The 12,766-nt window shown below is 49.2% G+C and overlaps 1 protein-coding gene across 1 annotated transcript in view; it reads left to right on the top strand.

Annotated features, from left to right (window-relative positions):
* Positions 1–12,766, top strand: part of SPAG8 (sperm associated antigen 8) — a 273,990-nt gene that overhangs the window by 15,958 nt on the left and 245,266 nt on the right. The gene's annotated exons all lie outside the window — the stretch shown is intronic.

Genomic DNA, 12,766 nt, shown 5'->3' with positions numbered 1-12,766 from the left:
GAATTGGAATGCTCTTCCATTACAACTCCGGGCCACAGGGGGCATTTTGCTTTTCAAAAAACTTCTCAAAACCTTGCTCTTTGGGTCTGCCTTTAGTCCTTTGCATTCATTTGGGCCAGATTTGACTTTTCGTGCCGCAGCACACTTGGAGTAGCTGCTGCGTTGTATACATCCCCAAATAATAATCATGTATCAATTAGGGCTATCAGTTGTGATGGAGAACAACTAGATGTTAGAGAGAGCCATCACACGGAGGGAATAGCTGTCTTAATGCCGGGGCTACACAAAGAGTTCCACGGACATCCACCACGAGTCAGGAAAACTGCAATGTGCTGTTTATGGCCAGAGAATGTCAAGGATGTCTACTGCACCGTGCCAGGGTTGGCCAACATCGAGCAGGAAAATGCAAGTGATGCTGACTAAGGTGTTCTTGATTGCTAAGCCAAGACTATGTTAAGATATCCGGTTCCATCAAGTCCTTTTGTAGCGCTGCAAGGCCCATCCGGAAAGAAAAGATTTTTCATTGATAGTTTACAGGTGTGTTGATATAAAGCTGCTGGTGCGTCACCGACAGATTCTTGCACCTGACGTGGACCCTAACAGCTAAAGGAAGGGGTCATAAGCAGCTCTGACAATGGATGCTCCCTGATTTTAAAACATCTGTACCCAGTGTACAGAATGTTGAGCCAGACATTGCAATAATCGTGCTTTGCCCCGTGGCAGCCCTAGCGCAATGACATTGAGTTAAGAAAAGACTGAAACATCTAAGCAGTGTTGGGTGGTTCGAGCAGGGTGATAACCAGTAGCATTAGCTGAGAAGCCACAGGCCCATCTAATAATACATAACAATGATGTGCTTACTCTATTATCAATGTTAATATTATTACAGCTGTTAGCGTTATTGCTATCATTACACCGGTTGGACGTTTAGACTTAGATTTCACTGTGGATGATGTTTCATACCTGGTGAGATCCGCAGGGAGAGCATCTGATCGTTGGAGAAGGCTTTGAGGGTCCATCGGTATGTGTGCAATAGAACACTCTGGCTGACTTCTGCATTTCATGAATGGCCATGGAGCTTGAGGGCCCATGGGCTCCGCTGGGTCGTACAGAGAGGGGTGTTTCGGTATTCTCTTAAGAACTCGTGGAGCCTCTGTTCCGGGTCTATTTGTTCTACAACCGCTATGCAAAACATCTTGTTCAGAGTGCGCATGAATCGTTCGACATCCCCGTTCGCCTGAGGCCACTGAGGGGTGATGCGGCGATGCGATATGCCTCGCTGTTGGAGGAACGTGGCAAACTCGGCCCTTTGGAACGGGGGACCATTGTCACTACGTACTTGAGGAAAACCAAACATGGCGAAGACTTTCAATAACACTGGTCCGACGTGGTTGAAAGCCGTAGATGCGACTGGTTCTACCACAGGATACTTTAAGTATGCATCTATGATCACAAGAGTGTGTTTTCCTCCTGGGAAGCTTCCAAAATCCACGCTTTCTTTGGACCATGGGACGGTGCAGGCCTCTTTGGTGATAACTAGGAGAGGTTTCTCCGGGCCGCTTGTTAGCTGACACAATGAGAATCTTCTGACATATTCCTCCACCATGTCCTCCAGCTCTGGGAACAAGACTTTTTCTCGCATCCGTGCTTTCATCTTGGTTATTCCTAGGTGCACTTCATGGGCTAATTGGACTGCCCGGTGCTTGATGCTCTGCGGGATCACTAGCCGGGGTCCCCTCAGCAGGATGCCTCGCTTGTAGCGCTAAGTTTGTGACGGACCGCCACATTCTTGTTAGGGTGTCTCGATCTTCTGGTGTCCATGAGTTGGCCTGACGAAGGTAGTTTGTCCACGAGCCTTCTTGCATGGCGCTTAGTGTCTTGTTGTAGACTGCATCAGTAGCCGCCACTTCTCGGTCATCGTCCACGGACATGCTCTGGGGGAATGCTGCCAGAGATACCAAATGTCCATATTGTTTGACGTCCTCGTCTTCTTCTTGCTTCTCTGACCTAACTGGGTGCCTCGAGAGGTTCTTTGACCCTGGGCGGTATACCACCTCCATTTCATACGGTTGCAACTGGACTGCCCAGCACTCAATGTGCGGGGGTGGGTGCGGTGCAGTCCCTTTGAAAAGGTGAACAAGAGGCAGGTGGTCTGTGACCATGGTGAACGGGCGCCCATGGAGGTACAGATGAAAGTGGCTACAGGCCCACTTGATGGCGAGCGTTTCGCGCTCAATCTGGGCGTACCTTGTTTCCGTGGAGTTGAGGGACTTGCTGGCAAACACCAAGGCGACCCACTGGCCTGGTTCACATTCTTGAGCCAATACCGCACCGTGTCCTACTGGGCTCGCATCAACCAGCACCTCAGTTTGCTTCTCACGATCAAAGTAGGCCAGCGTGGCCTCTCCCAGGAGGGCATCCTTTACCCCTTGCAATGCCTCTTCATCCTTTGGGCCCCAGTGCCAGGTCGCATCTGCTTTCATGAGGGCTCGCAATGGCTCACTCCGGGTGGCCAGACCTGGTATAAATCGCCCACCGTACGTGGCCATCCCCAGGAAGCTCCGTACTTCCCTCGGTGTCGTTGGTGCGGGGGTATTTTTTGATCGCTTGCGACTTCCTCGGGTCACCTGTATGCCTTCTTGGTTGAATACGTAGCCAAAAAACTCAAGGGAAGGTTGGAAAAACTGTCACTTGTCCTTATGTAGAGTGGCTCCGTATTCGCTGAGGCGCCTCAGTGTGCCACGGAGATGTTTGTGGTGATTGGCGGCCATTGCTGAATAGATGAGGATGTCGTCACTCCCGTTCAACACTCCAGGTAGGCCTGATAACAACTCCCATATTATGTTTTGGAACACTTCGGCTGCCAAAGATATTCCAAAGTTCAGCCGTTTGTATCTCTGAGCCCTAGGTGTGTGCTGAAAGTGGTGCTGTATCTGCTCTCCTCGGACAGGGGCAGTTGGTGATACCCTGCGTTCAAGTCAATTTTTGAAAACCGTCTGCCTTGATGGGTACCAATATCTTTCCCTTCAGCGGCAGGGGCGTGTCTGCCCCATACGCGTAGATTCTGGTTTTGGATGGCACCACAGGAGGGCGAGGGCGTAGGCTTTGGTATTGTTGTAGGCCCATGACGTTCACTGTTGCTCCTTTCTCGATGAGCGCTTTCACCTCCGTTCCCGCGACCTAGACTATGCACGACGGTTGTGGTCGGCAGCGTTGTTTGAGTTCCCTTGCAAAGGACACTATGTATACCTCTTCGTCGTCATCCTCGGAGGAATCTTCTACCGTTGGCAGGTGTTTCGCAGGTCTTCTCTGTGCGTGGTCGGGGAACGCGGTGTCCGTCACCGATAGTTGCCGAACGGCTCGCGTTGGGGGTTTCTGCCTTGGGAATTCTCAGTTCTTGTTGCTCCTTCTGCAGACGGATGCAAAGTGATTGGGTATCCCGCAGTTGGTGCAGGTCTCTCCTTGGGCGGGACAGTCTTTGGCAGCATGTGGCTCATGGCCACAGTATCCGCATCTTGATCTGGAGGCGTCTCCTCTTGGTCCTCTGAATGTGTCTCCTGTGGGCTTGGTTCTCACGGCATCAGCTCGCTCCGTCTTGACAGATTCCGGCCTCCTGTGGGGCTTGGTTAGGGCTTGATCCATCTCGTTTGCCCTAGCAGCGGACAGGTCATGTGATCTGGCTAGTATCAGTATGTCCTCTAGCGTGATTCTTGGTTTGCGCAGTATGAGTCCTCGTAAGGTCTTGTCGCGGCACCCCTGAATTAGTTGTGTCCTGATTTCCTTTGGCTGGTCTTTATCAGTGCACGTGCTGGCAAGCTCCCGGAGACGTGCGTAGAACATGTCCATCGATTCTCCTTCCCTCTGGCAGGCTTGTCCGAGCTTTAAGTCTTCGAAATCCCGGTTCAATTCTGTATCAAAATGGCCATTTAGCACTGTTACTCCTGCATCATAGTCGTCTGCTGCCCCTGTGTTAGGTAGATGCTTGAAGATTTCGTCCCCTGCATGGTAGAATAGCAATGACCTCTTTACCGCGTCGTCCGACAAAATAGTTGTTGAGATGTTCAATCCATATCTTCCAACGGGAGGAGGCTGACGTGGGATCCTCTAACTCACTGAAAGGAGGTAAGACTCCTGATGCTGCATGTTGGAACGGTATGCGGGCTGCGGCCTGGTCGCCGTCCCCCATTGCGTCTGACGGTTGGGCCTCTGGGTGTGTTTAGGCCAGTGGTGTTCCACGTGTTCTGGCAGAGCCTAGTGTAGGGTAGTGCAGGGTGTCCCACGTGGTGCTCTGTACTAGTATCAGTTTTGCCCTTTAGACTCTCAATGTGCTGGTTCCCCCTCCTTCTCCTTACTTGAACTACCTTTTCTTTTTCTTTCCTTCCTTTTAGCAATGCTTGTTAGGTACAGGAAAACAGCAGTGAAGAGTCTCTGTTCTGCCGTGTGGATTTCTACTTTTATTATCCAGGTGGGGCTTCAGGCAGTTCTTTCCCCGGGCAGGGCCCAGAGCTCGGCGGGGGTGTGGCCAGCGTATTCAGCCCGTCTCGGGCGAGGCACAGTGGGGCCACCGGTGAGGTCGCGTGCTGCCCCTGATGCTTCCTGCATCAAAGCGCGGCCGGCGCTGAGGCAGTGGCAGGCGCGCACAGGCTGCAGACGTCAGGCAGCCTTCAGCTCGCGCAGTGCACAGCCGCGATGGAGCGTGCTGGAGGCGGCCGTTTCAGCCGAATGGTGCTCGGTGAGAGCGAGGGTTGGGTCCCCTCCGCTCGTCGCCAGTGTTGTGTCTGACACCTGAGCTGGGCTACACCTGACGGTGGGTAGAAGGCCTAGCGCGCGGGCAGGAGCGTGGAGCAGAACACAGGGAGTCCACACCAGTATGCAAGTCGAAAGTGACTCACCCTGAGCGGCTGTCCTCCTTTTATTAGTCCCCGCAGGTCACGCCTGGCCTGCGGATGTGTGGGTGCATGAGTGTTGGCCACTAGACCGCCAACTATTACACCTGGGACATTGACAGAGGGACCTTTTGAGGGTCGCATCGATTTTACATCTTCCACACTGATATCTAGTTCCTCAGACCACGCCCCCAAGTAGCCAAGAGATCCAGCTGGACCCACAGGGCTGCTTCTTCCCTAGCCACACCTGCATCTGATCCTTCATCGAGCCCATGTGTCTGACCGTTGACCTTACACAAGTCTCTCCCCGTGCGAGGCCCACACCTCAGACCCGGTTCTATCTATGGGCCACCTTGGTGCCAGTTGGTCATGTGCCCCTTGTGAGTCTGCTTACCCTGTTTGTGATTCTGGGCACCTCCACTGTAGCATTGTTTGCAAGCAGGGTTGTTGAGGTGTGCCTGGCAGGTGGGTTACATAGGGATTTGTAGGTTTAGTGGGGCTATGTAAGTTTTACGCCATGGCCTTAGGGGCCCCTGTAGTTGTTGGGGTGCCCAGGTGCCTTGTGGGGTTCAGTTTCCCATGTTTATAGTCCTTACCCGCAGAGTATTGTATCATCCTAGTTTGCTGTGGCGTGGCAGCGTCTGCTTGGACAAAGCCATCACAAATTGTTCTTTTCGGCCGGATGCAGGATGCTTACTAGAAGGAGGAGCGGGAACACCTAGGCTTCTGGTTGTAATATGTGCGGGCTCCAGGTGGGCTAGAACTGCACAGCTGTGTCAGTGAACATCACCTCCTCGGGGTTTGCTGGACCACATGGCCGGCAGACTGGAAGGTGGCAGCATCAGTAGGGTTTCCGCTGGGCACGTGGTGGTGGCTGAAAGAGGAGGCTGGTTTGTGGTTTACTGAATGCAGGTAGTACACATGGGCAGCAGCAGAGGGTGAAGCTGCAGGCCTTGGAAAGACGTGCAGTGGTCATGCAGCACCCTGGGGTAGTAGAAGAGGGGCTAACACGAGGCCAGGTCTGCCCAGTGTTGCATATGGAGGCAAAGAAGCCTCTGTGGCTGCCACCGTGGTCTGGCTACAACAGAGAAGAGCGGCACACACACAGACCGTCTGTTAGGTCTGACACCCTCTTGAGGTGTCTCAGCCTCATTTATATGGGAGGTATTGTCACGTGCAGACCAGGTAGGCGTCCTCCTGCACCAGATGTTTTCCAGATGTCTTGCTCACTCACCTCTGCTCTGCGAGGTTGTTCTTTGTGCAGGAACAGCCAGTGCTCCATAGTACTGAGGACAGCATATTGTAAAAAAATATGTATGTATGTGGTCGACTCCTCAGACTATGAATTTGAGAAGTCCCAGGCGTTGGGTTTATGTAGAAGTAATGTTGCTGTAAATGTGGGTGCGTGCAGGAGGTTCTGGGCACAGAGCAGCCTCACACGACACCAAGGCAGGGCAGCTGCAAAGAGTGACTGCTGCACTAAAAGCATTTAAGAAAGAGACTGCCCAGCCCAAAAGAAATCTATTGTTGTTGTGACAGCCACAGCCAGCATCTCGAACAGGTTCAACACCAGGCATGGAGGAGAAACCTCCCGAGTATCTAGACCCCTGCTCTGCGTATCTTTGAAATGGGGAGGGCCATCTGTTTCAATGCTTTTATCACTTCCTGTCTGTATGAGCTTCCTGCACATGCACTGGGTGTAGTAGGTGCTCCCACTTTGAGATCTGTGGGGCTCCACTCACCTTAGGTTCTAGAGAAATTCAGAGTCTGAAATAAACACGCAGACCAAGTACTCACAATCTTTATTTTTTTTTTTTATTGGTGTTTTACACAGTACAAAAATAGAAACGGTGTGAAATATAAGGAATAGGAGGTTACATGGGCATGTCTGCAGGGATACACGATTTACATTTGTGTTTGCCCCTCATTTCTGCAAACGACTTTAGACATTTAACATTGAACATTTAGGTATTTGCGCCTGTGCTCGCGACACCATTGAGCATACGACGTAAAAATAAAACATATAGGTGTTTGGCGGTATAGTGCTAGACCTTCCCATCTCCGTTGGGTTGCTAGTGGCTGATCAGGCGTATGCAGTTGTTTATGGAGGTTTGTATGTACTGAGGAATGTATCTAATGTTGACCACATTCCTCGGTTGGGGTTTTTCCCTGGTGTCTGTCTTAATGCAGTGATGTCTGCCCCTCTGAGGAATCTGACCAAGTTTAGTCACCCCTTGAATGTGGCTTTGGTGGTATCCTTCCATTTGGCTAGTATCGTTTTGACTGCTGTCGTCCGGAGGAAGTCCAGGAGGTTTCTGTCTTGTGTGGTTAGATCTGCTGTGATGTGAGCGGTGGTTGTTGTGGCAAAGGAGTGTACTAGAGTACCTCCTAGGGCCTTGTTGGTGAAGCTGAGCACCTTTCCCCAGAATTTGCTGACCTTACTACAGTGGAAGATGAGGTGGGCGAGGTCTTTTCTTGCTGTGCCGCAATTCCAGCAGCTATCGTTATCTTTTAGGCCTAACGAAGCTAGGCGAGCAGGTGTCCAGTATGCTTGGTGTAAAAGCCAGAATTTAGTTTGTGCTAGCACTGGGGATATCATGTTTTTTGATGGGGCCGCCCACAAGGTTTCTAGTTTTTGTTCTGTGAGGTTGGAGCCAAGCTGTGATACCCAATAACTGCTGTTCTTTGCGTTTAGCTTGTAGGATACTGGGCGGAGGAGCTTGTACAAGTGTGAGACCTGGTGGCCTGCCCTGTTTATGTCTTCCATGTACTGAAAGATTGAGAGTTTGTGTTTGGTTAGTTTGGATTTTGTTAGGGCTGTTTTGATTGCTAAGAAGTTGTATAGTTCCATATCGGGGAGGTCATGTCGGGTTTTCAGGCTATTGAAAGTGTGGGTTGATCCTTCCTCTTCCAGCTGGGCTGGATATGAGAGACCTAGTTTTTTCCATGTTTGAATGTCAAGGGTCTTCCCTCTGTATTTAATCTTGGGGTTATCCCAGAGTGTTTCCCAGAGCACGTTTTTGATGCTGAAATCGAGCTTCCGGTCTACCTTGAGCAGCGTCTGCCTTGTGACCTTGAAGATCGGATTGTTCTTATGTGCTTGTTTGTTGGCTGTGAGGAGAGTTAGAGGGTCTGCATTCATCAGGATGGCTTCCTTTATAGAGAGCCAGGTTGGTGGGTACGGCTGTTTAGTCAGTACCCAGTGCATTCCTTGTCTGGCTATGAAGGCTGTCTGGAAGGTTCTCAGGTCTGCTGCATTCTGCCCCCCTAGGTTTTTCCCCAGTCTAAGTTTTTGGAAGCTAATTCTAGTTTTTTTGTCACGCCATATGCATTCGGTCACTCTTTTTGTGGAATTCATCTGTGAGAGCCAGGGGGAGCATACCAGCTAGGTAATTTACTATGGGGGTGATCATCATCTTTACAGTATCTACTCTGCCCCACCATGTGATGAACTTGGGTGACCAGGTATCTAGCAGTCCTTTGATTTTTTTCTAGAGTGGTTTTCTCGTTCTGTTCTAGAGTCGCTCTTAGGCTTCTACCAAAAAGGATACCTAGATATTTAACAAAACCGGGTTGCCAGGCCAGCCCGGAGGAACCCATTACTTATCTAGTTGTATGTATGTTGAGGGGCATACATTCTGATTTGTCTCTGAGTCTGTAGCCCGAGTGTTTGGCGGATAGTTCAATGGTGTGCATGAGTACTGGTATGGAGTGCGCGGCATCCTCCGTTATTATGAGTAGATCGTCTGCGTAGGCAGCGAGTTTGGCTGTGGTGCCATTAATATTTACGCCCGCTATACTGCTGTTAGCTAGGATATTTCTGATCAGGGGTTCAAGTGCTGGAAGGAACAGCAGCGGGGATAGCGGGCATCCCTGTTTAGTCCCTCTTTGGAGATTAAATTGGACTGAAGTAGACCCGTTGATCGCTATCTGTGCTTTGGGGGATTTGTATAATGCCATGACTTTCCGTGTGAAGCCCTTGTCCAGGTTATGCTCTATCCTGCTTTTCTCTAAGAAATGCCCGGATACTCTGTCGAAGGCCTTTTCTGCATCTAGCTTGATGGCTACTGTTGGATTAAGTGTTTTAGAGGAGTGTTCTATGACTTGGCAGAGGAGTCTTGTGTTGTCATGGGACATGCGGGTTTTTAGGTAACCTACCTGTGTATTTCCGATTAGCTGTGGGAGCACTTTGTTTAATCTTGTGGCTGGGATTTTGGCGTAAAGTTTGCTTTCTAGGTTTATTAGTGAAATAGGGCGGTAGTTTTTGGGCCACCGTGGGTCTTTGCCTTCTTTTGGAATGACAATTATGTTGGCATGTGACATGGATTCCGTTACTGCCCCTCCTAATCTTGAGAGAATAGGGACGACACGCAGTGTCATCGTAGAAGCGGGCCACATCTCCCTACAACTAACTCCATCTGGGAGAGAAGCCTCCTAAAAGAGTTGCTTCGAACACATGGCTCAGTGTGGACTGGGTGTGAGAACCTATTCCGGAGTCCCAGTGGAGAGGGATTACTGGGGCAGATTCTAACAGTCAAGGGTGTTTACAGCTGGTTCCCTGGGGCTTTACCCTACTACAGATCCCACAACTGAGCACCAGGTTCATTCCCTCTGACACTTGACCTTCAGTCCAAGTCTTACTCAGTGGGGTGGTGTAAGGTTAGGGACTGAGTGCAAACTAGAATATCTGTTGCCAACCAATGAATCAACGTTCAGGCAGTGCTTTACCTTGTGAAAGAAAAGATACTTTTATTCTAATACACAAGAAAATGCTGGTGAAACTCGTCAGAGAGCAGTTGAATTGGTGATCAATATGAAACTAAGAGTAGGGTGATTTGGTAGACACTTCATGCGCTCCTCTGTGAAGTGAACATTCAGTGCAAAGGTGACCTCAGCACTTCTGGAGGAGGGCCCAGTCCTAAACACACCCTCTGTACATCCCTTGGGCCAGAGGTCCCACAAATCTGTACTGACGTACCCAGAAAAGGGTAGTGTTAGGAAGGTAACAATAATATAAAAATACCTGCGAGAGAAAGGGAGAGAGAGGGCTGTTGGCAGATTCCTGGTCCCTTTCTTGCAGGAGAACAAACCGCAGACTCCTCCAGCATCCCCTTCACCTGCCCTTCTCCGGTGCAGCTAAAAGACAGACTACCATTGTCCCAGTTACCATCAGCACATGGGAAATCTGTGTACAACACCCAGCGATGTGGGTAGTTCTTGAGAAGCGGGGTTGGGGCAGCCCCAAAGAATCCTACTGAATGGTGAAACCATTACCCCACAATGACCACAAGGTCCGCGCTTCTGTGTGTTCACCCCCACATCGGGATGAAGTGATACATAAAATAGGGGGCGCTCAAGATCATGCCGCTGTCTTGGGCTCTCAATGTGCACCCCACCCCGCTGTTGTGTTGCTTTAAGACAAATGTGGGGGCTATTGCCAAATAGTGCAATAAACATGCAGTTTATTCAGACCACGTGGAAAAGTCTAGGAATTCCAGAGAGGAGAAGGCAGTTGTCGAACTGATCTCTGGCTCGGGTGTGTAGCTATCCTCATTTCAGGATGTTGAGACGACGAGCAGTTGTTTCGTGCAACTCTTAGCGCAGGTTTTGGGTTTGTGTAGAGCACCTGCCCTGTGTGTGTTGATACCCTAGTGGAACCTCCCCCACTCTGCAGTGTGTTGATTAATCCACAAATGAAGAGGGAGGAGGCTCCTTTTATCTTTATTCACCGAAATCATCTATCTGCGATTATTTCACTGGATTGACCACAATAACTATGCAACAATATTTTTTTACTTTTCAATTTTTCAAATTACATAGGCCAAAGGATGTTCCAGTCCTGTATACATCCGATTCGCAAAAGTAATCCGAGACAAAACCCAAACTTTATGACTTTCATTATTCTCAAAAGGCTTTTAGTAGTCGTAAAGTTAGAATTTTTCTTAGTTTAGTAGTCGTAAAGTTAGGAATTCTAACTTTACGACTACTAAATGCCTTTTGTGAATACCGAAAGTCGTAAAGTTAGGATTTTGTCTCAGATTACTTTTGTGAATCGGGCCCATCGTGATTTGAGTTGCCTTTATCTGCTTTTCCTTTATTTAACGCATAGCCTTTTTATCCCCAGTAACATTCTTTACACACACAAGTGAAAAACACAAAGCATCAGCAGTCCCTTTGAGTTATGAGTCCCCATTAGTTGATTCAGTCTGAAGAGGTTCCATGTGCTTGTTGATGGCGGTTCTTAGCCTGGGAACCATGGGTTTGAATCGGCGAGCATCTGCTGCGGTCTTAAGGGGGTCCCCTACATGTGGAGCATGCCCCATCATCCACGTGTCCGGCAGAAGAGTCCATGGGTCAATCAGAATGAACCACATGCGATATCCCCATCTTGAGATATGAGAGGCTGTGCTCAGACAGAGCCCTCCCTCCCACTGGACCTGTGAATCCTGAGGCTCCAGAGCGGAGTCCACAGTTCTTCGGGGTTGCCTTGTGGTCTGTCGGGTCTCACATTGATGACCTTTAACTATCGTTACTGAAGTATCCTCTGGCCAGACCTTCATCAGGTTGAACAGTGGTAGTTGTTGTTTTCTTCATGGTGTGCTCCTGTTGGGTCATTTCCATCCCTACCGCAGTGCGACTGGTGCTCTTGTTTGTACTATATTGGATCAACGCTATCGATACTGAGACACGATAAACATTTTTCATAAGTCATCAAACATCTGCTGGTACAGGTCAGATAAGAATCCCCTCCCTCCATCTAAAGTCTTAGGGCCTGACAAAAGGTCAGTCACTTTTTCTGACCCGCGGTAAACCCTGTTTATGCACGGGTTGGAATTATGAGTTGAGTGTTAGTTAACGCTTCCGATAATCATCAGATGCGTTAAGTACCGCCACCTTTGGCAAATTTTGGCAGGTCAGACCTGCTGCAATTTAACAGGGGAAAACCATATGGAATACTGAAAAATGTGGATTTGGTGCGCTCAACACCAAACTCTGCATGTTATTCCCCAGAAGCTAGTAACAGGTGCTATTTATCACATCCAATAAATAACGGACCCCATGGTATTGTTATTTACCAGATACAATAAATAGCACCTACACTTGTAGTCAGGCCCGAAGTAGGTTGGTTTACATTTCTTCATCGATGTGTTGTCTATGAGAATAATTTAATTTATGTTATTGAGTATGAATTATTGTCACTGTACAAAAGGTCTTCTCATGATGACTTTGATATTAATTTCTCTTCAAACCGCTGACTTGTGTTGTCACAATTCCCTCCCCGTGTTCTCATGCCCAGCAGAGAGGCCCACATGTGGCTCTTTCCAGTGTTCATAGAAGCTTCCAGATGTTGTACTATACCTTCTACAATACCCACACACTGATGTCCAGGCTCTTGGACGCTGCTTGGAAATGTTACTTTGTTGCTGAACCGTTCCAGATTTTATGGAAGCCTTTCTGCTTCTGCTAAAAGTCCAATAACTAGACTTCCCTGCTCACTGCTTCGTCCAAGGATGGCTGGAGGAATTCAGCACACTTGTGGCATGTAATCAGTGAGCTCTTTTAAGCCCCAGGTTCCGTCAGTCCAGAGTTGGTCATTCGAGTTGTTTTCCTGTGTGACTCAGAAGTGAACTTAAGTTAATCCTTGTTCCTTGAACTAACACCGCCTGCAGTGCTTCCTTGATTTCTGAGTCCGCATCCTCGACACTTGAACATTCTGTCCTTATGTAGTTACCTTGCACACAGTCCCTACCTTTCTTTCCCTTTCTCCTAGTTCCCGTTTCTAGTTTGATACGTTCCTGTTCCTGCTGTTTTAGCTTCCATTTGCCTTGTGTGGTGTGTTACTTGTGTTCTGCCAAGTGTGCCCTTTGTTTTCCCTTCTT

This window comes from Lissotriton vulgaris, chromosome 3_1 (assembly GCF_964263255.1).
Source record: "Lissotriton vulgaris chromosome 3_1, aLisVul1.2, whole genome shotgun sequence".
NCBI lineage: Eukaryota > Metazoa > Chordata > Amphibia > Caudata > Salamandridae > Lissotriton > Lissotriton vulgaris.
This window is presented reverse-complemented; position numbering and strand designations above follow the sequence as displayed.